The following is a 23,772-nucleotide window of genomic DNA, read 5'->3' on the forward strand; positions in this document are numbered from 1 at the left end:
ATGAACAGAAAGCCAACAGCATGCAATAGCATTTTACATGCTAACAGTGGACATCCAACTAGATTGAAATGGAGTATCCCTTATGGACAGATGTTAAAGGCAAAAAGGAACTGCTCTGAGGAAAATGACCTGAATAAGGAAATAGAGAATATGAGCCTCAGATTCCTTGAAAGAGGATACCCCATTGAAGTGAGTACCACTGCAAAAAGTCGCATGCATCTGAAAAGAAGAGAAGAACTACTAACCCCAAAGAATAAGAAACTCAAGAGAGATCAAGAACATGAAACAGATCAGAGCAGTGAGACAACCAGACTAATAGTTGACTATGACAACCAAAGCATACAAATGAGAAAAGCCTATAAAAAGCATTGGCCAATTCTCCGTCTGGATAAAACTTTGAGTGAGAGCCTGACAAAAAATCCCAGCATAACATACAGAAAAACCTCCTCTTTAAGAGACATATTGACACAAAGTCATCTAGAACTGCGTGAGGAGAAAAAACAGAGATGGCTGACAACACCTGGCTTCTGGAAATGCCACAAGTGTAAGGCCTGTGAGCATGGGGAGAACATCAAACACTACATACTACAGAACGGCAGAAACCATACATGACCACATTACATGCGACTCCAAATGTGTGGTCTATAGGCTTCAATGTCCTTGTGGCAAATATTACATTGGGAGCACTATAAATAAACTAAAGTTAAGAATATTGCAACACCTAAGGGCGATAAAGAACAAGGACCCGTGCTACCCAATGGCCACACATTTTGCCCAACATCATCAAAGTGACTCCACCCTTCGGAAATATTCGGGAATCAAACTGTGCAAACTCCCGGAACGGGGTGGCGACCAATTACAACTATTGAGACGTTTAGAGTCACGAATGATACTGAACATGGGAACTGAGGCACCGTTTGGTCATAATTTGGATGCCGAACTGTATGTACATTTGTGATCTGACATAGAGACAACTTAATGATGCTGTCATTTAAATGTGTGGAATTCTATGGAATTCTTGGAAATACCGTCTTTTTGAAGCTGGAATATGTACATGTTGTGAATATCATAGAATCAGAACCGATTGATTTTCCAGATCCTAAAATCTTAACTTGAGGATAGAAAATGTGGGGAAAATTGACTTGTAGAACATATGACAATATTAGGACACTATGAGGGATCAAATCAAGATTGGTACTTTACAATAATTATGTTTAGCTGCATGGGGAGAAATTGTCGAAATAATGCATGTAGTTATAGATGAGAGGTTGTGCTATACCTGGATAATGACACTATGCATTATATATTATACTTTATTTAGATTATTGCAGCAATCTCGTAACTTTAAAAACCTTGGTCTCTCGTAAGTTTTCCGAACTGATTGTCATATAATTTTAGGTCACCATCCACCTTGATTTAATTTAGTCCTCAGTTCGAGTACTTCACTGGAAAGGTATAATATAATACCATAAATGTTTAGATGGATCTGATTGTAAATAATTCTTGTAAATACTTTATTTAGAATTATCGGCTCTGTTTTACCAGGGTACTTCACATTAATTTTTTGACATCGATATGTAAAATGGAACATAATAATGGTGCGAATACTTTATTTTGAATGTATAGTTCTGGATCACTACTATGGTACTTTACGTTAATTGTACATATTAGTGTATATACCTTTAAACATGTACTGGCCATGCATTTACGTTGCTGGGTGGGTTGGTCTAGATGACCATGGAAATGGTAGAGGGTACTTACACTGTTCACGTTATTTAAACAAGGTCTAGACCTAGGGACTCTATGGTCCAGTGGAAGGCAGGAGCTGAAACGCGTAGACCGTCCATTTGATGCACGTTACTTTTGCACTGGTGTGTAAATAAAGAACGCTAAAAACCATCTGTTGCTGTGCCGTGTCTTTTGATCTACTCAACGTAGAAAGAAGTAGCTGTGGCAATATATATATATATATATATATATATATATATATATATATATATATCACTCCAACCGGAATCTTCTTGTAAAAGAACCCAGAGGGACACAGCGGGATCAGGTAAAAAGGACTGCTTTAATTAAAGATTATGGCATAATGCATTTCGACTAAAGAGTCTTCCTTAGATGCCTTTGTATCGGTGTATAGAGTCCCACCTTAATTTTTAAACCTTCTTGGCTCCTCCCCATGTTCGGAGTGCAGCTGGCTCCCAACAAGCACCATTCAAATCCACAGTTCTACAGTACTGGTGTGGACTACAATACCCAGAAGTCACTCGCTGCTACACGACTTCGTTTGGAGCACACAATCCCTCAGGTGAGGTCCTGTTTGTCCCTTTGTAGAGGTAGGTGACGTGTCTCTAAAAAAGTCCGATAAGATATGAAATTCAGTCCTCCTCCGGTCCCCTTCACTTTACTTTTCCTCAATAACTTCTGCCAGCCAGGTCATGGAGCGACGTAGACAGTGCTCGCGCACCCTCGTCAGATCCGAGTTGCTTTGCAAAAAACGCTTACTGGCTAGGTTTCTGAGGAGGTCCGGGGTAGAAACCAACCACTTGGGAACACAAACTTCGCCAGCAATTCCCCAGACACTTGTAAAGTGGGTCCCTCTCGCACGTCACTGACACGCATGCCTGTAAATCACTCCAACAGGAATCTTCTTGTAAAAGAACCCAGAGGGACACAGCGGGATCAGGTAAAAAGGACTGCTTTAATTAAAGATTATGGCATAATGCATTTCGACTAAAGAGTCTTCCTCAGATGCCTTCGTATCGGTGTATAGAGTCCCACCTTCATTTTTAAACCTTCTTGGCTCCTCCCCATGTTCGGAGTGCAGCTGGCTCCCAACAAGCACCATTCAAGTCCACAGTTCTACAGTACTGGTGTGGACTACAATACCCAGAAGTCACTCGCTGTTACACGACTTCGTTTGGAGCACACAATCCCTCAGGTGAGGTCCTGCTTGAGCCTTTGTAGAGGTAGGTGACTTGTCTCTAAAAAAGTCCGATAAGATATGAAATTCAGTCCTCCTCCGGTCCCCTTCACTTTTCCTCAATAACTTCTGCCAGCCAGGTCATGGAGCGACGTAGACAGTGCTCGCGCCCCCTCGTCAGATCCGAGTTGCTTTGCAAAAACCGCTTGCTGGCTAGGTTTCTGAGGAGGTCTGGGGTAGAAACCAACCACTTGGGAACACAAACTTTGCCAGCAATTCCCCAGACAATTGTAAAGTGGGTCCCTCTCGCACGTCACTGACACGCGTGCCTGTAAATCACTCCAACCGGAATCTTCTTGTAAAAGAACCCAGAGGGACACAGCGGGATCAGGTATATATATATATATATATATATATATATATATATATATATATATAGTACGAAGCCACTTTGAAAATCCAGTTAAACCAACAGCCATGAAAATCATAAAAGGTTTCTATCCATGCCGCTGTAAGGCCTGTAAATATAGCAAAAAAAGATTTAACTATGAGGGAAGACAGAATGACCTACGTCCCACCTAGAGAAATTACAAAAGTTCTCAATTGTAACTCAGACTTCATGGTGTACTGCTTGGAATGCCTATGCTCCAAGAGATACATCGGGAGTACTATTCACCCAAAAATGAAAAGCATATTAGAGCACATGCGTGCCATAACTAATTGAGACAAAACATATCCCGTGGCACGCCATTTTGAGACACATCACAAAAGTGACAGGGACCTACTTACATTTTTCTGTCTAGATCAGGTAGACAGAAGGGAAAGAGGGGGTGATCTATTAAAGGTCTAAGGGTGTTAGAATCAAAATATATCATTGACTTGCAGACGGAATGGCCTATAGGGCTTAATAACGATGAAGAGCTATGGATCCACTTGTAAACTGGCTCCATGAAATGAATAAATAAAGACTGCTGGTACAAGAATGAGGAAGAGACACCCACAGTAGAAGGGATTAAAAAAGAAAGAGTAGTATTATATGTATATACATCTTCCCCCTACTTTGGATGTGGCAGCATCACCTGACTTTCAGAAGTTAATAAATAACATCTCTCTTCTGCACACAACAAATATATGAAAAAACCCATACAGGGCGAGAAAACTGTTGAGAAAGCCCATACAGGGCAAGATAACATATGGGGAATAGATTATTGTAATGCACTGATAAGTATTGATGTATTTCCATCAGAAACTGTGTCTATATTTATGCTAATATGGACTCTTTTGAATTGCACATTACAATTGCTTAAATCCATAGGATTAGCATCAAAAGTGCATGGAGACGTGAATGGTAATATAATTCAAAGAGAATTATAAATGTATGCTTTTCTTTTCTGCTCCCCTAAATGAAATTGTTCTTTTAGAAATTGTATTTTATTGATTGCATTGGCACTTTTTCACAAATTCGATCGTTTTGTGTAACATAGTGCCCCAGAATGATTCGATCGTTTTGTGTAACATAGTGCCCCAGAATGAACATGTTGTAAGATGGCCGCCATAGTGGCATTGATACTAGTAGTCCACTTTCACTGTTCACTGGGGGTCTGTGTAACCACACAAAATAAAATGGTCGATTTTCTTTGGACACGTCAACACTGACGAAGCCGTGAGGCGAAACGCATCTGTTGGAGGGGTAGGGGGTCTGTAATTAAACACTTTGAAATCGGAGACCTGCGTGATTTCCTTTTTAAACATCGAAATGGATGTCAACGTGTTCGAAATATATATATATATATAAAAAAAAATATATATACATATGTATATACATGCATATATATTATAAATATATATATATATATATAAATATATATTTATATCTATATCTATGTATATGTATATATATATATGTATATATATATATATATATATATATATATATATATATATATATATATATATATATATATATATATATATATATATATATATATATATATATATATATATATATATATATATATATCCATATTTGAAACGTGCCCAGAGACTAATACCCGCAGCTTAGCAAATCGCCACCCAAGCATCCATACCTGTCTTCACGAACACGAGGCTCAGTCATCAGCGTGGGTGGAAAATTACAGAGCAGACATGCGCTGACAGCTCATATAGCGAGCGCAACCTTTCTTTCATGTCGACTGACACACAAACCGAAGTTTCTTTTCTTGTGATATGTTTTCTTTTTCAGGACAATAATGAGAAATGTTTATAATCTGTACAATTACGTTTGTGATAATTATGATGTAGTCCTGACACTGCATAAGAGTTCTACCAAACAAATGTATTTAAAAAAGAATTGATGGTTTACCTTTATTTTTGGAAGCATGACTCTGCAAAAAATATAATTTTCTTTCATTTCCATTGAGGTGTCACATGTCAGTTTTGTCGTTTTACAATGAACCAATGGGTTATCAGTATACACTATATATGTTTTATGTGCACTTGGGGAAATCAGATGTAGTGAATCAAGGCGGACCTGCCCGCCGAATCGCGTCTGATCGTTTTTCTTGTTAATAAAGACCCTTGATTTGGAATCCCACGGAATCGGTGCCTGTTTTTCGAAGGAGTGTGAACACAGGATTAAGTTCATATTGCGGGGTGAGCTGGAAACCTCCTACACCGACCCTCCTCGATCTGGAGCCCCAAATAACCAGCAAAAAAAACCATTTTGACTTTTTCTTCGTAAAGAGGAATATTTGGAGCCCCCTCTAGTAAAAACATCCACGAGACGGACGGTTCTTCTACAATGCAATTGTGAGTATCTTCAATCTGTGGAGCCGGAGGGCTATCAGGGAATGAGTGGGACTTATTTGAGCGAGTAAGGAGATACTGTATTGTCATACGGAATATACGCCAAGGGGAGAGGTAGATCTGAGCGCATTGCGCAATTTGCAGACGGTGGGAACCAAGGGACGAATAGAATACAAGAAAACGATGGCGGCTGATTGGGAAAAAGAGCACGAGGAGGCAGCGCTTGACATCTTTAATGATAAAGATACTACACCAATGCAACAGACAACAACTAACAGTGCACAACATCCGACTAAAATTTCGGATCTTAAAAAATTGCTGAATGAACTTGAAAAACTAAGAAAGAGCGAAGTGGCAAAATGGTGGGAGTGTACTTCATTAAAGAAATATTTGGAAGTAGGAAGAGTACCGAGGGGCCTGAGAGGGCTAGTAGCCCCAAAGTACGAAAATCCTGACCCGGCAATGCTCCAGGATTGGGCAGATAACAGTGCCAAATCATCAAAAAACATGCTGCGCATCCTGGTCCTCAGACAGAGAAAAATTGTTGGCACAAATAGATTTTTTTTATGACGGAACTGAGCAAACTGCCTAATCAAGACGAGGTACAGAAAGGACTCACTGAGATCAAGACAAGAGTACAAAAACTTGAGAATACTATAAAAATAAGAAAGGCAGAAAAGTTCCAGAGAGATCAAAATGACTACCTTCAGGGCAGAATATATACATTTGCAAGAAAATTTGAGAACATCCGTCGCCAACAATTATCTGCAACACAAGCATATCCGAATGCTCCAAGTGAATCCGAAATAAGCTCAGGAGCTGAAGCAGACCCAGGCACGAGCAAATCAACTACAGGTCAGGAAAAACAGGTACCAACCCCTGTAGTAGAACTGGCTTTTTTACGCATGGAATGGCTACAAAGTCTAAGGTCGAACACAGAAAGACAGAACAGAGCAACAAACAGACAAAACCCTCCAAGAGCAGAAGGAGGAAAAACAGAAGGTGGAGAAAATATGGCCTAAAAACCCAAACCCACCTACAGACGCAACATGAGGAGATAAACCCTACATCTACGGACAAAAAAACAGTTATAAATCTATCAAATATGGATTTAACAACTGAAGAATTAAAAACTTTAGAACTGGGACTCTTGTTCTGTAAAGAGACTAATTTTAACTATACTGACACCAGGATTGATTTATTTCACTTCACCCGGAAACTAAAACTCAATAAATACTGTGTGAACCAAAAAAGAAAAACCATCTGTTCCACAGAATAATCAGACTAATCAAAGAACTGCCAACATTTTAAATGTAAATGATTGTGATTTCCTAAAAGATATGACAGAGATAGAACTTGATTTAAAGGAGGGAATGTTGGGGCCCACGCAAGCAGCTGCCTAATCTAATTTATCAACCTATGCACCTGAACTCTCCCCGTTCAGACCAAAATCAATCTTCTATCCTCCAATGCCTAAAGACAACATATATGTCTTCGCAGAAAGAGTGATTAAAGACCTCAAAGACCTGGCTTTGGAAAGCAGCACAAATTTCCATAGGAAATCAAATGACTACAGAATGAAATATGAAAAAGTAATGAACAAAGTAAAGCAACGACAAGACATTGTAATCCGCAGTTCGGATAAAGGTGGAAACATAGTCCTTTGGCCATCAGACATGTACAACCAGGAAGCCTTGAAACAACTCCAGGATAGACAATGCTACATAAGAATAAACAGTTCCAACCTTGCTAATACTAAAGAAATATATCACACGAGCCTATACAACTGAAAAAGCAAAGGTCTTCTCACTAAACCAGAATTCATCTATCTGAAAAATGATCACCCAGTAACACCTCAACTCTACCTACTACCAAAAGTACACAAAAACATTAAATGTCCCCCTGGCAGGCCTATCATCACGACCATAGGAAGTCTCTTCGAGAATACTAGCAAATATATAGATTTCTTTCTACAACCTTTGGTACAGTCGCTACCAGCCTTTCTAAAAGATACTGGAGATTTTCTGTCTAAGATTGTTGATTTTGTCTGGCAACCAGATTTTATATTTGTGACTCTTGATGTTCAAAACTTATATACCAGCATCAGACATGTAGATGGCCTAAATGCAATGAAATACTTCTTGGGCAGTCGTAACATCACACTGCATCAACACACTATGATGCTGGTCCAAATGGCAGAATGGTGTCTTGTTAACAACACGTTCACATATAAAAAACTGCTGTACCAACAGACCCAAGGGACGGCCATGGGTACTTGCTTCGCCCCCAGTTATGCGAATTTGCATATGGGGTGGTGGGAGGAGCAAGTACTCATGGCCCAACACTGAAACATACATCAAACATGTTGTTCTTTACAAAAGATACATAGATGACATCTTTATGGTATGGAAGGGAACAGAAGAAAGTGTGTGTGCCTTTGTGAAAACCATTAATGAAAACAGTTTGAATCTCAGGTTTACAAGCACCATTGATACTACCAAAGTCACATTCTTAGACTTAGAGGTCTTAATGAATGAAGACAAAATTGAGACCAGAACATACAGAAAGGAGACAGCTGGTAATACCATACTACACGAGTCCAGTTTCCATCCGGCCAAACTAAAGGAGAGTATACCCTACGCGGAATGTCTCCGCATGAAAAGAAATTGAAGTTTAGAAAGTGACCTCAGTGACAACACTGAGAGTCTCTTTTCCAGATTGAGAGAAAGAGGGTATAAAAAACACACATTAGACCTAGCAAAGAGCAAAAGCGAAAAACTCGCTAGAAAAGATTTGCTTAAAGAGAAATCTCCTATAGTGCCCAGCCAGGGTGATAGCAAACCCTTCACTCCCAGAATGATAACAGGCTATAATAAACACCATAAGGACCTACGTAGAATCATGTACAGACACTGGCCACTCATAAAAATGGACCCAACCATTGGACAGAATTGTGCCAAACTACCTTAGTTAACATTCCGGGGAGCAATATCCATGCAACAGGAATTGGTTAATTATGCGCCCACCATCAGCAAAAATGTGAAAAAAACCTGCCTTGGTTACAACCCCTTGCAGGTTTTTACAAGTGTCCAAAATGCAAAGCGTGTTTACATGGAATCAACACCAAAACAGTCGAATTTCCTTTCAGGAAAATCCCCTACACAATCAAAGGTCATTTTACCTGTAAAACTGACCATGCAGTTTATGTTCTCAGTTGTACCTGCAAAAAATTATATGTAGGGAGTACGATCCATCCGGTCCATGTAAGAATATTGCAGCACTTACGTGCCATCAGCAATGATGACCCTACTTACCCCTTTGCAAGACACATAAACGCAGACCACAAGGGGAATACAGACGAATTAACATATTTCGTAATTGACCATGTGGCGCAAAATCCAAGAGGTGGCAATAGATCACAAGCACTCAGACGATTAAAGTCCAAGTACATCATTCAGCTTAACTCCAAGATTCCGAATGGCCACAATGCTGAAGAAGCACTTAGTGTCCATCTGTAACTACAACCCAAATTTTCACTGTGTCTTAGCGAACTCCTCACGCTCTATAAACTGTACCCGACAGCTGTTTAACATCTAGCTTCACCATCTTTTTGTATTTTAACCCTCACATTTTCACTTTTTTACTCTTCAAGCACTCCAATCACAAAAAACGACAATAGGACTTTATCTATGACACCGATGTTGCCTCCTCGCTTTCTAAATTTGCTGCGATGGCTCAATTTCCATAAACCCACTGATTAATTTAACACCACTACTCTACTTTATGCTGATTGTGGGGTTAAGCAGACAGCCAGCCACACACCAAGACGCTGTTTTTGTCTAGTTCCACTGAGGGGTCAAGTAAGGATGTTGCAGTGAATAATGCTACCTTGCCCACTTGGGCAGAATTACTGTTTATAATTATATCTGCATCTTTCTGTAATCAGCGAACATACGATTGTGTCACTGATGCGATAAATTGTATACCATGTGCCTGTTCATCATGTAACCCATGGCATCCAGCACTCGTGAATCTTCCACACCATGTGTTTTATAGAGACTACGAGTAAGAATAATATTATTTTACCACACAGAAGCGTTCTGTGTGTCTGTGATGCTGCGTTTGTAAATACATTACTCATGAGTAAATCAAGAGCCTCGTGGGCCCATCATCAACATGTTATAGACTAATGTACATTCACGGCACATTACACTTTACAAAGTCTGTACCAATCGTATAAAATCATCACAAACAACTGCGAAGGGAGCTCTGTTCACACAATGACAGTTCCCAGCTCTCCTTGTAACCTCCCCAGTAACCAACACGCATAGCGTCCTTCTCTGTTTACACAAGTGTGGCAATGCTAATTAAAGAACCAACGTAAACTTCATAACATTGTTTCCTGTCTCTACCCGAGCACAATTTACATTTGGAAACATGTCAATCAGTATAAAGCCCTATGGGATTAGGTCGCCAAAACGTGCCCAGAATCTAATACCCGCAGCTTAGCAAACCGCCACACAAGCATCCATATCTGTCTTCACGAACACGAGGCTCAGTCATCAGCGTGGGTTGAAAATTACAGAGCAGACATGCGCTGACAGCTCATATAGCAAGCCCAACCTTTCTTTCATGTCGACTGACACAGAAACCGAAGTTTCTTTTCTTGCGATATGTTTTCTTTTTCAGGACAATAATGAGAAATGTTTATAAACTGTACAATTACGTTTGAGATAATTATGATGTAGTCCTGACACCGCATAGGAGTTGTACCAAACACATTTATTTAAAAAAGAATAGATGGATTACCTTTATTTTTGGAAGCATGACTCTGCAAAAAATGTAATTTTCTTTCATTTCCATTGAGGTGTCACATGTCAGTTTTGTCGTTTCACAATGAACCAATGGGTTATCAGTATACACTATATGTTTATGTGCACTTGGAGAAATCAGATATAGTGAGCAAGGCGGACCTGTCCACCGAAACGCGTCTGATAGTTTTTCTTGTTAATAAAGACCCTTGATTTGGAATCCCACGGAGTCGGGCCTGTTTTTCGAAGGAGTGTGAACACAGGATTGAGTATATATATAAATATATATATATATATATATATATATATATATATATATATATATATGTATGTATGTATGTATGTATGTATGTATGTATGTATGTATGTATGTATGTATATATATATATATATATATATATATCACTTCCTTATGGCTCTCTCCTTCCCCAATTCAGCGCTACAGATGTGGTCGCGTCGCTCCTGCAGTTGAGCCCAACTGCTATATATCTGCACAATTTCTCTCCCCTCAAGGGCAAGAATATGGAGTCGCTTTTCAAATCAATTCCAGCACTTCACTGCATTAAAGGTTTCATGGTGATTTATTTATCCATGGGGTCAAAAAAACAACAAACACCAACGCGTTTCGACAGCGTCCGCTGTCTTGCTCACGGTCAGTTTGTGTGCGAGGCTCACACTGTTTTAAAACCTTCCCCAAAACATTGCAGGTACCGCCCACTGGGGGTGTATTTACAAGCATTGTGGGATTTGTAGTTTTCAGCACAATTGCAAAACATGAATTCACCAATTGCATTTCAAAGGTTCTCAATCATTGGAATAACATTTATCACAGTGTATCATGTCAGTTGAGACTTCAAACTAAAATGTATAATCTTAAAACTTAAGAGTCCTGCCCTCCAGTGGGCATTTCGATCTACCACAATTAACTGCATTATGGAATTTGTATTTGTCTATTCAATTACTGGGTACATGCGAGGTATCACAGTTGCATGGGCAATTATAGTCCATTGCCATTCCATGGGGACAAATGAGAGTACTGCCCTCCGGTGGGCTATATGTTCGGTGAGCCTTTGTGCCAAAGAGTGAGGGAAAGTGAAGTGCAAGGGTAAAAATAAAATTAAAATAAATTCATAAAATCTGGAAAGAGCGGGAGGAAGCAAAACAATTATAGCATGATGGTTATTGCATGTTGTTAGAGTCCATTACAAGTGAATATAAAGTTCTTCTGACTGGTTGAGGCCAAATGGGGTCATGGTTCGGAATGATAGGATGTGTCTGGATTCCTTGCGTCTCAAAAGTTTTTCCATGTGGCCTCCTCTGTCCGAGAGAGCCATCGTTTCCAGACCCCAGAAGCGTAATTGCTTCCAGTCCCTATTGTGTTGTGCCTCCATGTGCTTGGCAACAGCATTACTCCTGTCTCTGTGGATTGTTGCCCGCACATGCTCCAGAATTCTTTTCTTCAATTCGCAAATGGTGCTACCAATGTACCTTTTGTTGCAGGGGCACTCGATCATGTAAATAGTATACTTGCTATTGCAGGTTATGCATTCTTGAATTTTCCAAACTTTCTTGTTTGGCATTGTGAGTTCTGTGGTGGGTTTCGCAATTTCGCATACCTTGCAGTTATAGCACTTGATGAAGCCCCGTGTTTGTAGCCAGTTAGTCTTTTTCTTGGTTGTTTGTAAATGGCTGTGGACCAGCTGGTCCTGCAGATTTTTCGCCCTCCTGTAGGTTATGACTGGGTGGTTGCCCATTCTGTGACCAATTGTTTGGTCCAATTGGAGAATTTTCCAGTTCTTTCTCAGAATGCGGTTTACTTCCTTTGCCTCTATACTGTAATCTAGTATAAGTCTGATGGGTTCTTCCTCCACATTTATCTGTTTTGGTTTCTTTTTTAGACACTCCGTTCTCGTAGTTGTGTTTGCCTTTTCCCAGCATCTTTGTACAATTTTTCTATTGTATTTTCTCTTTTGGAAGCGGTTTATGCATTTGGCACTCTGATCCTGCCATTCCGTATTTTCACTGCAGATTCTCCTCAATCTGAGGAATTCACCGTACGGAATACTTGAGATTAAGGACTGCTGGTGGAAGCTGGTCGCTTCCAATGTGGCATTTGTTGCTGTCTTTTTGCGGTGGAGTGTGGTGTGTATTTGATTGTGGTTTATGTACACCTCTGTATCCAAGAAAACAGCTCTGTTATGATTTATGGTGTGTGTGAATTTTATGCAGGAGGTACTGTTATTGAGGATGGTGAGGTATTCCATGAATTTTTCCTCTCCTCCGTCCCATACAATGAACAAGTCATCGATGAAACGTTTCCAGGTGATAATATGCTTGGTGTAAGTTCCATATTTCTCCTGCCAGGCTGTTTTCTCCTCCCACCACCCCATAGCAGTGCAGGCATAGTTAGGGCTGAAGGAGAAACCCATCGCGGCTCCGTTTTTTTGTCTGTATAGTTTGTCCCCAAACATGAAGATGTTGTTAGTTAACACACATTTTATCATTGTTAGAAGCATTTCATTGTGCTTCTGATAGTGAATGTTGCGTTCTTGGAGAAAGTGGTCACATGCCTGTAGCCCCAAGTCATTGTCTATATTGGTATACAGGGCAACCACATCCATAGTGATCATGATGTAATGAGGTTGCCAAGCCAGTTGTTCCAAAACACTGAGAAAATCAGTTGTATCCTGAATGTATGATCGTAGCATTTTGACATGCGGACTCAAAAAGTAATCAATGAAGTTTGACCATGGTTCCAATAAGGACCCATTGGCTGACACAATGGGTCTCCCTGGAGGTTTAGTGGCATCTTTATGTACCTTTGGTAGGAAGTACAGGGTTGACATTTTCGGAAAGTCTACTGTCAGATATTTTCTTTCATCAGCATCGAGTAAGCCCTCGTTCTCCCATTGCCTTAGATTTTTGTCCAAATCTCTTTTTATTTGGTCTTGCGGATTTGAGTGAAGGTTTTCATAAAAGTTCGTGTTGTTCAATTGTCCCATGGCTTCTTCCACATATAAGTTTTTATTCCATAGGACTATGTTTCCTCCTTTATCCGCTGCTTTTATTTCAAAGGATTGGTCATTTTTGAGGGATGTTAGGGCTTCTCTTTCCTGTTTGGATAAGTTGTCTTTTCCGAATGTTTTAGTCAAATTGTACAAGTCATGAATGACTGCTTCCTGAAAGATATCAATCTTGTTGCCCGGGGTTAGCTGGGGGTAAAATTTGGATTTTGGTTTTAAATTGCTTATTCCAGCTCCCAGTTGGGTTATGGCATTGTCCAAACTGATTTCCTGACCCTCCTCTGCGTTCAGGTTAAGTACTGTTACAAACGCCTCTGCTTGTTTTACTTGCAGGGTTGAGGTTGGTTTTGCCTGTATCTTAGGTATTTTTGGTTTGTTTTTTCTTTCTTCGAAGAATTTCGCCAATTTGATTTTCCGTATGTAGAGGTACAGGTCAATCCGGGTTTGTGCCATATCCATCCGTTGCGTGGGGCAATAATTTATTCCCTTCTTAAGTAACGATGTCTCAGCCGGGGTGATTGGTCTTCCCGAGAGATTAACTATTTGTAGATCTTCATTTATTTCCCCTTCTTTTGCTTCATCAGTCTTGTCTCTGTGCCTAATTTTTCGGATGTGTTTCCTCCTGCGGCTTCTTCTTGTTGTTGGCTTGTAAATTTCTGTCTGGGTTGCCAAGCTCTTCCCCTTCCTCTCGCTCTGCCACGTTGATTTCTTTGCGCCCCATGGTTGTGTTCCCACTGCCTTTGTGAAAGAACTAGGCGCATGTCCCCTAAAAAAATCCTCTGTTGTGGATCCAGGTTTGAGTCATCTTCGCTGAGATCTAGTGATGTCAAGGATGTCATGCTTGACGAGGAGCTTGCTGCATTCGCTTTGGGTGGCTTAAAGGGATCATATTTTCTTGCGAATGTAAAGATGCGCCCTTGCGCGTAGTCATTTGCATCCCTTTCGAATTTAGTTTGCTTTCTTATCCTCACCTCCTCCTCGTGTTTTTCAATTTGTTTTGACAATTCCTCCTTAAATTTAGTCATTTCCGGATTTAATTTGAGGCTGTCCAGTTCCTTTTCTATTATTCGCAGTTGATCTTTTATTTTTTCCAGCGCAATGTCAATGTGCTTTACAAGTATTTTAATTAGCCCCAGTGAGGAATTTAAAGTATGTTCTCCCCATTCTTGTAATAAGTCATTTGAAACATCCGATTGACTGGGCATGAGAAGGATGCGAAGTCCCCGGGGGACCCTTTCTACCTCCAAGTATTGTTGCAACGAGATGAGTTCCCATGATTTGTTTATCTCCTTCTTATTAAGTTTTTCCCAAAGTCTAAGTTTGTCCTTCGTTTCATTTTTTGTTGTCGTTTGTTCCTTGTTGCTTTCCACTGGTCTGTTTGTATCTCTTTTTTCAAACATGGCAGCTATTTGTTCTTTCCTCCTTGCATCCCGCTTATCCATTTTGATCTCTTTGGTTTTAAAACCCCCTCTTTTGGATTTTTAGCTTTTAATGTTTGCAGCGCCCTTAATGTGCTGGATATGGATTGTACGCTATTGTAGAAAGTCAAAATTATCGGATGTTTATATTGCTGAAACCCGATAGGCTGTTTAGTGCAATAATCAGTCCGTTTGTCTTTTCCAAAATGAGCGTTTGTACCACGTAGCCGGTTTCAGGTTGTTATATACCAATTATTCATACGTTTCCCTCCGCAATCAGCAGGCGTACTGAGGCGATTGCTCGCTCTTACCTTGGAGTCTCTCCCCGCGGCAGGCAAGCGCTCACTCCCTTCCGACCTCCGATCGTCTCGGAACGCTTGAATCCACCATCCAGGTTGGAGGCACAACACAATGGGGACTGGAAGCAATTACGCTTCTGGGGTCTGGAAACGATGGCTCTCTCGGACAGAGGAGGCCACATGGAAAAACTTTTGAGACGCAAGGAATCCAGACACATCCTATCATTCCGAACCATGACCCCATTTGGCCTCAACCAGTCAGAAGAACTTTATATTCACTTGTAATGGACTCTAACAACATGCAATAACCATCATGCTATAATTGTTTTGCTTCCTCCCGCTCTTTCCAGATTTTATGAATTTATTTTAATTTTATTTTTACCCTTGCACTTCACTTTCCCTCACTCTTTGGCACAAAGGCTCACCGAACATATAGCCCACCGGAGGGCAGTACTCTCATTTGTCCCCATGGAATGGCAATGGACTATAATTGCCCATGCAACTGTGATACCTCGCATGTACCCAGTAATTGAATAGACAAATACAAATTCCATAATGCAGTTAATTGTGGTAGATCGAAATGCCCACTGGAGGGCAGGACTCTTAAGTTTTAAGATTATACATTTTAGTTTGAAGTCTCAACTGACATGATACACTGTGATAAATGTTATTCCAATGATTGAGAACCTTTGAAATGCAATTGGTGAATTCATGTTTTGCAATTGTGCTGAAAACTACAAATCCCACAATGCTTGTAAATACACCCCCAGTGGGCGGTACCTGCAATGTTTTGGGGAAGGTTTTAAAACAGTGTGAGCCTCGCACACAAACTGACCGTGAGCAAGACAGCGGACGCTGTCGAAACGCGTTGGTGTTTGTTGTTTTTTTGACCCCATGGATAAATAAATCACCATGAAACCTTTAATGCAGTGAAGTGCTGGAATTGATTTGAAAAGCGACTCCATATTCTTGCCCTTGAGGGGAGAGAAATTGTGCAGATATATATATATATATATATATATATATATATATATATATATATATATATATATATATATATATATATATATATATATATATATATATAGGGGAACTGGTTGGAGAGGCTTTAATAAAACAGAACAGTCTGGTGGCGGCGAATGCATTTTGGCGCATTGCCTTCCTCAGCGCCCAACACCTGACGGAAATGTCCCGGTAAGTACTCCTGCTGTTTTGTATGGATGGCGCTCCTCCCCAAAGCTGTGCTGCTCACCTATTGTAGTGCGTTTGGTCATCACCGCACCACAATTCCCAGAATGCTTCATGTTAAAAGAGATCGGGCTGGTGTAATGGGGGAGAGTCCATTGATGAAAAGAATGTGAGCAGGGAACAATAGCAGCAGGGCGCAATGCTCTCATGTGTCAGTCCTGTGATCCCAAAGTCGCTCCTTGAGCCCCCTCACACCATCAAGCCCCTCGAGTGAGATGGCCAATGAGCAGGGGCGATCCCACAAAGAGAGGTAAATTACCTCAACCGCTCTGATCACCCCAAGGGAAAGGCGGGTTCCGGATGTATACATACCTGGAAAAATAATGTAAATTGCCTTGAAGCATGACAGTATATGAAGAAAAGTTGCCACAGAGTTGAAGAAGCCAATACCCTGTGAGTTGAAACCTTTATTCTGCTGGTTGCACAAGCCTTTTGCCATTCACACTCCAGGCAAAAATGTCAAGCCAGACGCATTTCGGGCACCTCCTGCCCTTGTTCATTGGCAATGGAAATCTCAACAGCAAGCAGACCATCAGCACACAATTAAATGTCCTGCCCCAGTGGGCGTGTGTGCAAGTGCATCCTAGTCCTCGTAGTCCACTTTGAAATGAACCCATGTGAGTGACACTGTATTCCCCAAATATATCCATCTTGTCTATGTGGGCATGCTTGCAGTGTCCATGGCATCTAGTCCGTGCTAATATTCACCCACGGAACAGACTCACCAAACATGCAGAGTCTCTTGATTTCTGACGCTGCAGTCCCGGACAGTATGCAGTTGGGCCTCCTTGTGGCTTCGGCATGCCGCTTAATACAAAGAAAAGTTGCCACAGAGTTGAAGAAGCCACTACCCGGTGAGTTGAAACTTTTATTCTGCGGGTTGCATGAGCCTTTTGCCATGCCATTAGAAAGGTTTTTGGTTCTGTGCTTTCTATATTATGGTCAAATACCAAAACATGCATGGTGCTTCACACTTGTTCTAGCAATCAATTGAATTCCTTCCTGTTCAGACGACGTTCTAATTAACATATTTGCAGCTCAGTTCCCAGTCGTTTCCCTTTTTATTTGAATTCCAGCACCTGCTCTGTTGTTATTGTAATTCGCCTGAGACGAGTTTCATGACTTTTGTCATTGTGTAGACAAGAGGAGGTGCTTGCATGCTATTCGTAGTCTACAGCAGTAAAATACCTAATAAAGTTGGTGCACCCGGAGGTTCAGGTGTATGTTAGTTCTGTAGCGGGTTGTGGGTTTATAGGGGAATAGGTCATTATAAATTTGTATTTATTAGTATTTATAATTAATTTATTAGTAATCATTATTAATTGCTTATTAATTATTATTAATTAATTAAAATATCATTTCATTAATTGTGTAATTGTTTTAGGAACAGGTTGTGTGTTTATGGGGGAATAGGGTGGGAAGTAATTTAATTATAATAAAGTAATTATTACGTCTTATTTAATACTATTTATAATTAATTATTAATTCATATTTAATTGGTTATTACTTTTTATGAATTGATTAATTGATAATAATTATATATATATATTTTTTATTAGTAGGTTGTGGGTTTATAGGGGAATAGGTTAGGAAGTAATTTAATTAATTATAACAAAGTGATTATTAATTTTTATTTATTAGTATTTTTAATTATTTTATTATTAATAAATTATTAATGGGTTCTTAATTTGTAATAATTATTATATTGTTAATTACAGTGATAGTGTTATTTTGTTAAGAAGTGGGTTGTAGGTTTATAGATGAATAGGGTGGGAAATAATTTAATTAAAATAAAGTAATTCATCTTTTTTATTTATTACTATTGATTTTATATTCCTATGTTATAGTGTTTTGTGAACATTTATTTAATACTATTTAATTATTAATTTTTTGAAAATTATAAATATTTAATTGGTAAATATGTTAATTCTGTAAAATTTGTATGAGTTATTTTTGCTTTTATAGGGTGAATATGCTGTGAAGTAATGTATTTAAAAATTATTAATAAATATTTTTTTATTATCATTATTTTATTCTAAAGATAGGTATTTGTTTGAAAAATTTTGTTTTTAAACTTTTATAAATTAATGTTTGTATTTAAGTTTTTAGTAATTATTAATCATTAATTATTTTTGTATGTTTTGGAATTTTGTAATATTTTTATATCGTTTTTTTGTATTTAACAATTTTTGTAGTGCAGTTGCTATTTTGTCTTTTTTTATAACATTTTTGGGAAATATTAATTTTAACCCTCTGATATCCAACACATTCCCCACTTTTGCACTCACTGGAGTGGGAATAATAATTTATACCCCTCCCCTATCCAATACTTCCCCTACTGTTGCACTCAATGGAGTGGGAATAGTAATTTTTACTCCACCGCTATCCGACCTTTTTCCTACTCTTGCACTCTCTGGAGTGGGATTAGTAATTTTTACCATATGTTTGTCGTCCATATCCTGGTCATCAATATTCTGTCAGTGATTCATGAAGGGCAGAGCATTGTTTGTTTTTGATGTCAGCTTTTTGAGTGCCATGTGAATTAATCCTAGTTGACTCTGGCAGACTGAAAAATGAAATCTTTCATGCTGTTATTATCTGTGGCTGTACCTCCTGGGAGGCTGAGTTCGCTAAGGAAGATATTGTTTAAACAGGAGAATGAAGGTGTGAGGCTGGGATTAGATATCTTGCAGGAGAAGGTAGAGCTGGGTCTGGATAGTTGGTAGGTAAGTTGGTGATGGGAGGAGACAGTCTAGGCTACTGGCAACATGAAGTAGCAGGAGAGAAGCTTGAAGGAGCTGAACGTTTGTGGCACCTAGATCATGCACCGATGTAATGATCTCTAGATAACTGAGAAACAGCTGCCTGCTTGGTTGGGTCAATTGGTTTCCTAGATGCTGTAATATGTGTGGACTAGGGTGCTGAGGATGTCTTTAGAGATGGGGAGAGTCATATCTCCATGATGAAGAGAGCATTGTGGGTATGCCCAGTAATCAAGGCTGGTATGAATGGTCCATGCAGGACTTGACGGATGTGCGGTGTGTTTTCAATGAATGTTTTCTGAGATAAATGGCATGCTGATGTAGGCATGAGCGGATTTTGCGGATTGGCAATCCGCGAATTTGCGGATTTGCAAACTCGCAATCCGCAAAATCCGCGAATTCCCGCGAATTTGCGGATTTTTTTTTTTTTTTGTGTTCGCCCTTGTTTCTGCCAGTTCGCGAGGGTTTTTACAATTTCGCAATTTGCGAACTTACCTGTCGGGTCGCAAGTTTTGCGAACTTGTTGTTTCTACGTGTCCAACCTGTTTGGGACACTCTTCTTCATCACTGCCACTCTCTGTCACCACTGCCACTCTCTGACTACTCATGCCACCCTCTGGCCCACCCATGCCACCCTCTGTTTCATCACCACACCCTCTGGTTGTCCAGTGTACATTATTTTTGGCAAAGCAAAGCACACCTTCCCTGCCTCAAGTGACCTGAATTAATTTGGGGCTGATTAATGTGTCACAGAATATTTTTTTAGCTGGCACCTGCTTCCTTAGTGCGCCCTGATTAGTGATCTTTTGCACTTGCTAAGTGCTTTCATTGTTGCAAAATTAGTTACAACACCTGCCCTGCCCCAACTGACAATAATGAATTAGGGGCTGATTAATGGATTTTAACTTCCAGCCTGGCTCCTGCTTGTCTCCCTTAGCTGTAATTCAGGACCTTTGTGGCATATGTGTAACTATTCTGAGGTTCAGAGCAGGGTCACATAATAGTTGCAACTGGCAACTGAACTCTGGAGGGGCCCCTCAGGAAGCACTACAGGAAATGGCTACTAATGATGTGCCTGAACTTTTGAACCTGGTAAGTAGTTACTTTCAGTTTTGCTTAGATCGTATTTCTGCAATTTCGCACTTATTCGCGGGGCGCGAACTCACGCGAACAGTGCGAGCAGTGCGAGCAAAATCCGCTGCTCGCGGATTTGCGGATTTTTCAGGAAATTCGCAAATCTCGCGGATTGCGGATTTCCCGAAAATCCGCAAAATCCGCGAGCGGAACGGATTTTCCGCCCATGCCTATGCTGATCAGACTCGTTGAGGTTGGTGAGTGTGGGTCATATGTGTGTTTACAGTTTATTCTAGTATATGAGTCACAGGTATGTTTACAGTGTGTATGCGGGTGCATGGAGACGTGGGTAGGGTGCACGCTTAACAGATATGGATCACACTCTCAAATGTTGCACCAGCTCTTTCACAATGTATTATGGTTGATTCTGTACTAAAAGACAGAATTCAGTTAATTTATGATTCAGTTTACTCCCAAAGCAAATATATTAGAAGTCCAAACCATACTCACTCAGTACAAGAACTCTCCTGACACCTGTTTCAGTTTGTTACCATTCATGAGCGAAATGCCTGATAAAATTCGAAGTAAAGTGTGAAAGAGAATTGTATTCCATCAGCTCATACAAAAAAATGACTTTGCCTAGCTCAGAACAGAAAGAGCCCTTATTAAGATTTCACTGGCATGGATTACATTCTAACATGTTGCAGCTGCCCTTCTGCAATGCTGTCTGTTAGATGCAGTGCTATTTACTCACAATTCAATTTGTTTACTGTTCATTTCACCCACATTTCAATTATTTTAGGAGTCCAAGTCATCACAAAAATCTCCTGACACGTGTTTCATAGTGTTTGCCATTCATTAGAAAGGTTTTTGGTCGGTGCTCTGTATACTGCGGTCAAATACTAACATGCATGGCGCTTCACATAGGTTCTAGCAACCAACTGAATTCCTTCCTGTTCAGATGACGCCCTGATTCACATGTTTCAGCTCAGTTCACTCTCGTTTCCCTTTTTAATTGAATTCCAGCACCTGCTCTGTCGTTATTGTAATTCGCCTGACACGAGTTTCATGACGTTTGTCATTGGTTAGACAAGAGGAGGTGTTTGCATGCTATTAACAGACTACACCAGTAAAATACCAAATACACTTGTTGCACCCGGAGGTTCAGGCGTCCATCTCGCTCGGAGGGTGATCTCCTTCACATTTCACTGCTGCAGTTCTCACGCCCACATGTTGCACCCTTTCGCCCTCAATAAATTAGGCGACATGCACAGATAATTACTAAGGATACCTAAAAAACGGTTAAGGTACATTTCTGTCCACTTGCATTCAAATTATTCCAGATTTCCAACACCAGTTTAGTTGGGCCCAGTAATCTCCTAGCACGTGTTTTATGATTTTTGCTTTGCGTTTGACTTCTGAAGACCCCTACTAAATCAGTCCAGAAACCCCATCATTCTGAAATCCACTTTCTTCTTCGGCACTCTCTTCTTCTGCACATACTTCCTGTCATTTCACTCACTTAACACCCCCCCCCCCCCCCCCCCATCCCCAAACACACAAAACAGAACACAACCATTCAACTGTAAACCCTTTGGCCCTGCCAATTTTCCAACAGCTTTCTTTGCAGGGCTTAATTTGTAAAATAAATAAATAAATACGTGCCAGGGCTCTTCTAAGAAGGCCCTGCAGCCTGCACCACCCATACCACGTTAGCACTGCCAGTGGAAGTCCTAACATACTATCTAACCATCGCACTCCGATAAGTTTGACAATTCAGCCTATTTCAGGCCACACAAAGCTATAATGATGGCACAAGAGTTTGTGGGCCCCTGGGGCACTTTGATGTTATAGAAGGGTGCTTGTGTGTCCTCTTCTATATTACTGATAGCACCGGTGCACTTAAAACACTAGCTCTATCAACACAGGGTGTTCCCTCATTTGCATAGGGGCATGCCCTGTACAAATAATGGAATTCCTTTAACTCTGCGCCCACGCCATATTACAGACTCGGGCACAGAGTCAAGGAAGCCCTCAGGAGACGCACTGACAGTGCGCTATTTAAAAGATGGCCCACTGTCAGTGCGCCCCCTAAAAGTAGCCCTCTGCAGGGGGTAAAGGGGGGTCCCATGGACCCCCGATATCCCCATGCAGACGGGTGCACCCACTGACTGCACCCACTGCAAGGGGATCTCTAATCCCCTTTGAAAGCAGTAGCGGCTCGTAGAGGTAGTGCTGCGGGGGGGGGGGGGGGGGGGTTGGAATTTCATTGCGCGTGCTGCAACGCAAATGGCATTGCAGCATGCACATTGTAATTTATTTTATTTGTTTATTTATGTACTTACCTCCGTTCGGCGGTATGCCAGAGTTTACTAACCCCCACCCTGCACCTCCCACGCCCCGCAGCCCTCCCACTATGAGCCGCTACTGTTTGAAAGTGCAGGCGGGTGCAGACTACACTATGAAAACACGGAGCAGCTGCTCCGTGTTTTCACATGAATGCGCTGCCCTGGGGGCAGCGCGAGTTCAGGGTTGCCCCTGGGGTAGCGCATTCACCATAATGGGGCGCATTGGTATTGTTTGCGCCCGGTGCACCTTTTCAAAGGTGCACTCGGCGCAAACAATGCAAATACGTAATACTGCCCCAGGTGGTGGACTGTCACTAGAGCCGGTGCTGACAATTAAGTGCTGGTGCCGAGCGCCAGAAACCACCGGCACAAATTAAGCACTGTTTCTGAGTACCTCCTGCACACATTTTCTCATATAATCACAATTACAATTGGCACATGCCACTATTGCTCTATGCTCTATGCAGAGCGGCCAGGTTTAGAAATCAAACGCATTCACAACATACTGGCATATACAGTGAGAAACCTGCACTGTATTCTACCTCAACTCCAAGCCCCTAATTATGTCCTGTTAGAAACATCAACTCACAACCTGAACTCACAGAGATGAGTACAAGCAACCAGGCCACAGTGCTCACAATAAAAGATTAATAAGCACAATGAGCAAAAACTTCAGGAAAACAATGTGCTGGAAAATAGAAATACTCTTAAAGAAGCCAAGCAATTGAAAAGTGAGAAATGAAATCATGAGCTTTCTCACTGACATGAGACCTCATTTTGAATACATGTTACTGCTGACCGTTGGCCTCAGTTTCCCCAGACAGCTCGGGACAGTGGTAGGCACTCTGGCCCATGCCCGCTGAGAATTTGTTGTGGACCCCTGAGGTGTGCGGCACACAGTTTAAGAATCGCTAGTGCATTCGATTTAGTCAACAGAGATGGTAGCTTGAATTTCTTCCTATCATAAATCTTTGTTGATTTATTTGGGGGGTGGAGGCAGTGCACCGATATTGACGTCATCATGCGGATGGCACCTGCAATTGTTGTGCTCTATATAA

At 40.7% G+C, this 23,772-nt stretch overlaps 1 protein-coding gene across 2 annotated transcripts in view; it reads left to right on the forward strand.

The window, feature by feature from the left end:
* The window catches only part of LOC147722684 (cytidine monophosphate-N-acetylneuraminic acid hydroxylase-like), a 486,512-nt gene that overhangs the window by 111,104 nt on the left and 351,636 nt on the right, over positions 1 to 23,772 (forward strand). The gene's annotated exons all lie outside the window — the stretch shown is intronic.

Source organism: Lissotriton vulgaris, chromosome 4_1 (genome assembly GCF_964263255.1).
Source record: "Lissotriton vulgaris chromosome 4_1, aLisVul1.2, whole genome shotgun sequence".
NCBI lineage: Eukaryota > Metazoa > Chordata > Amphibia > Caudata > Salamandridae > Lissotriton > Lissotriton vulgaris.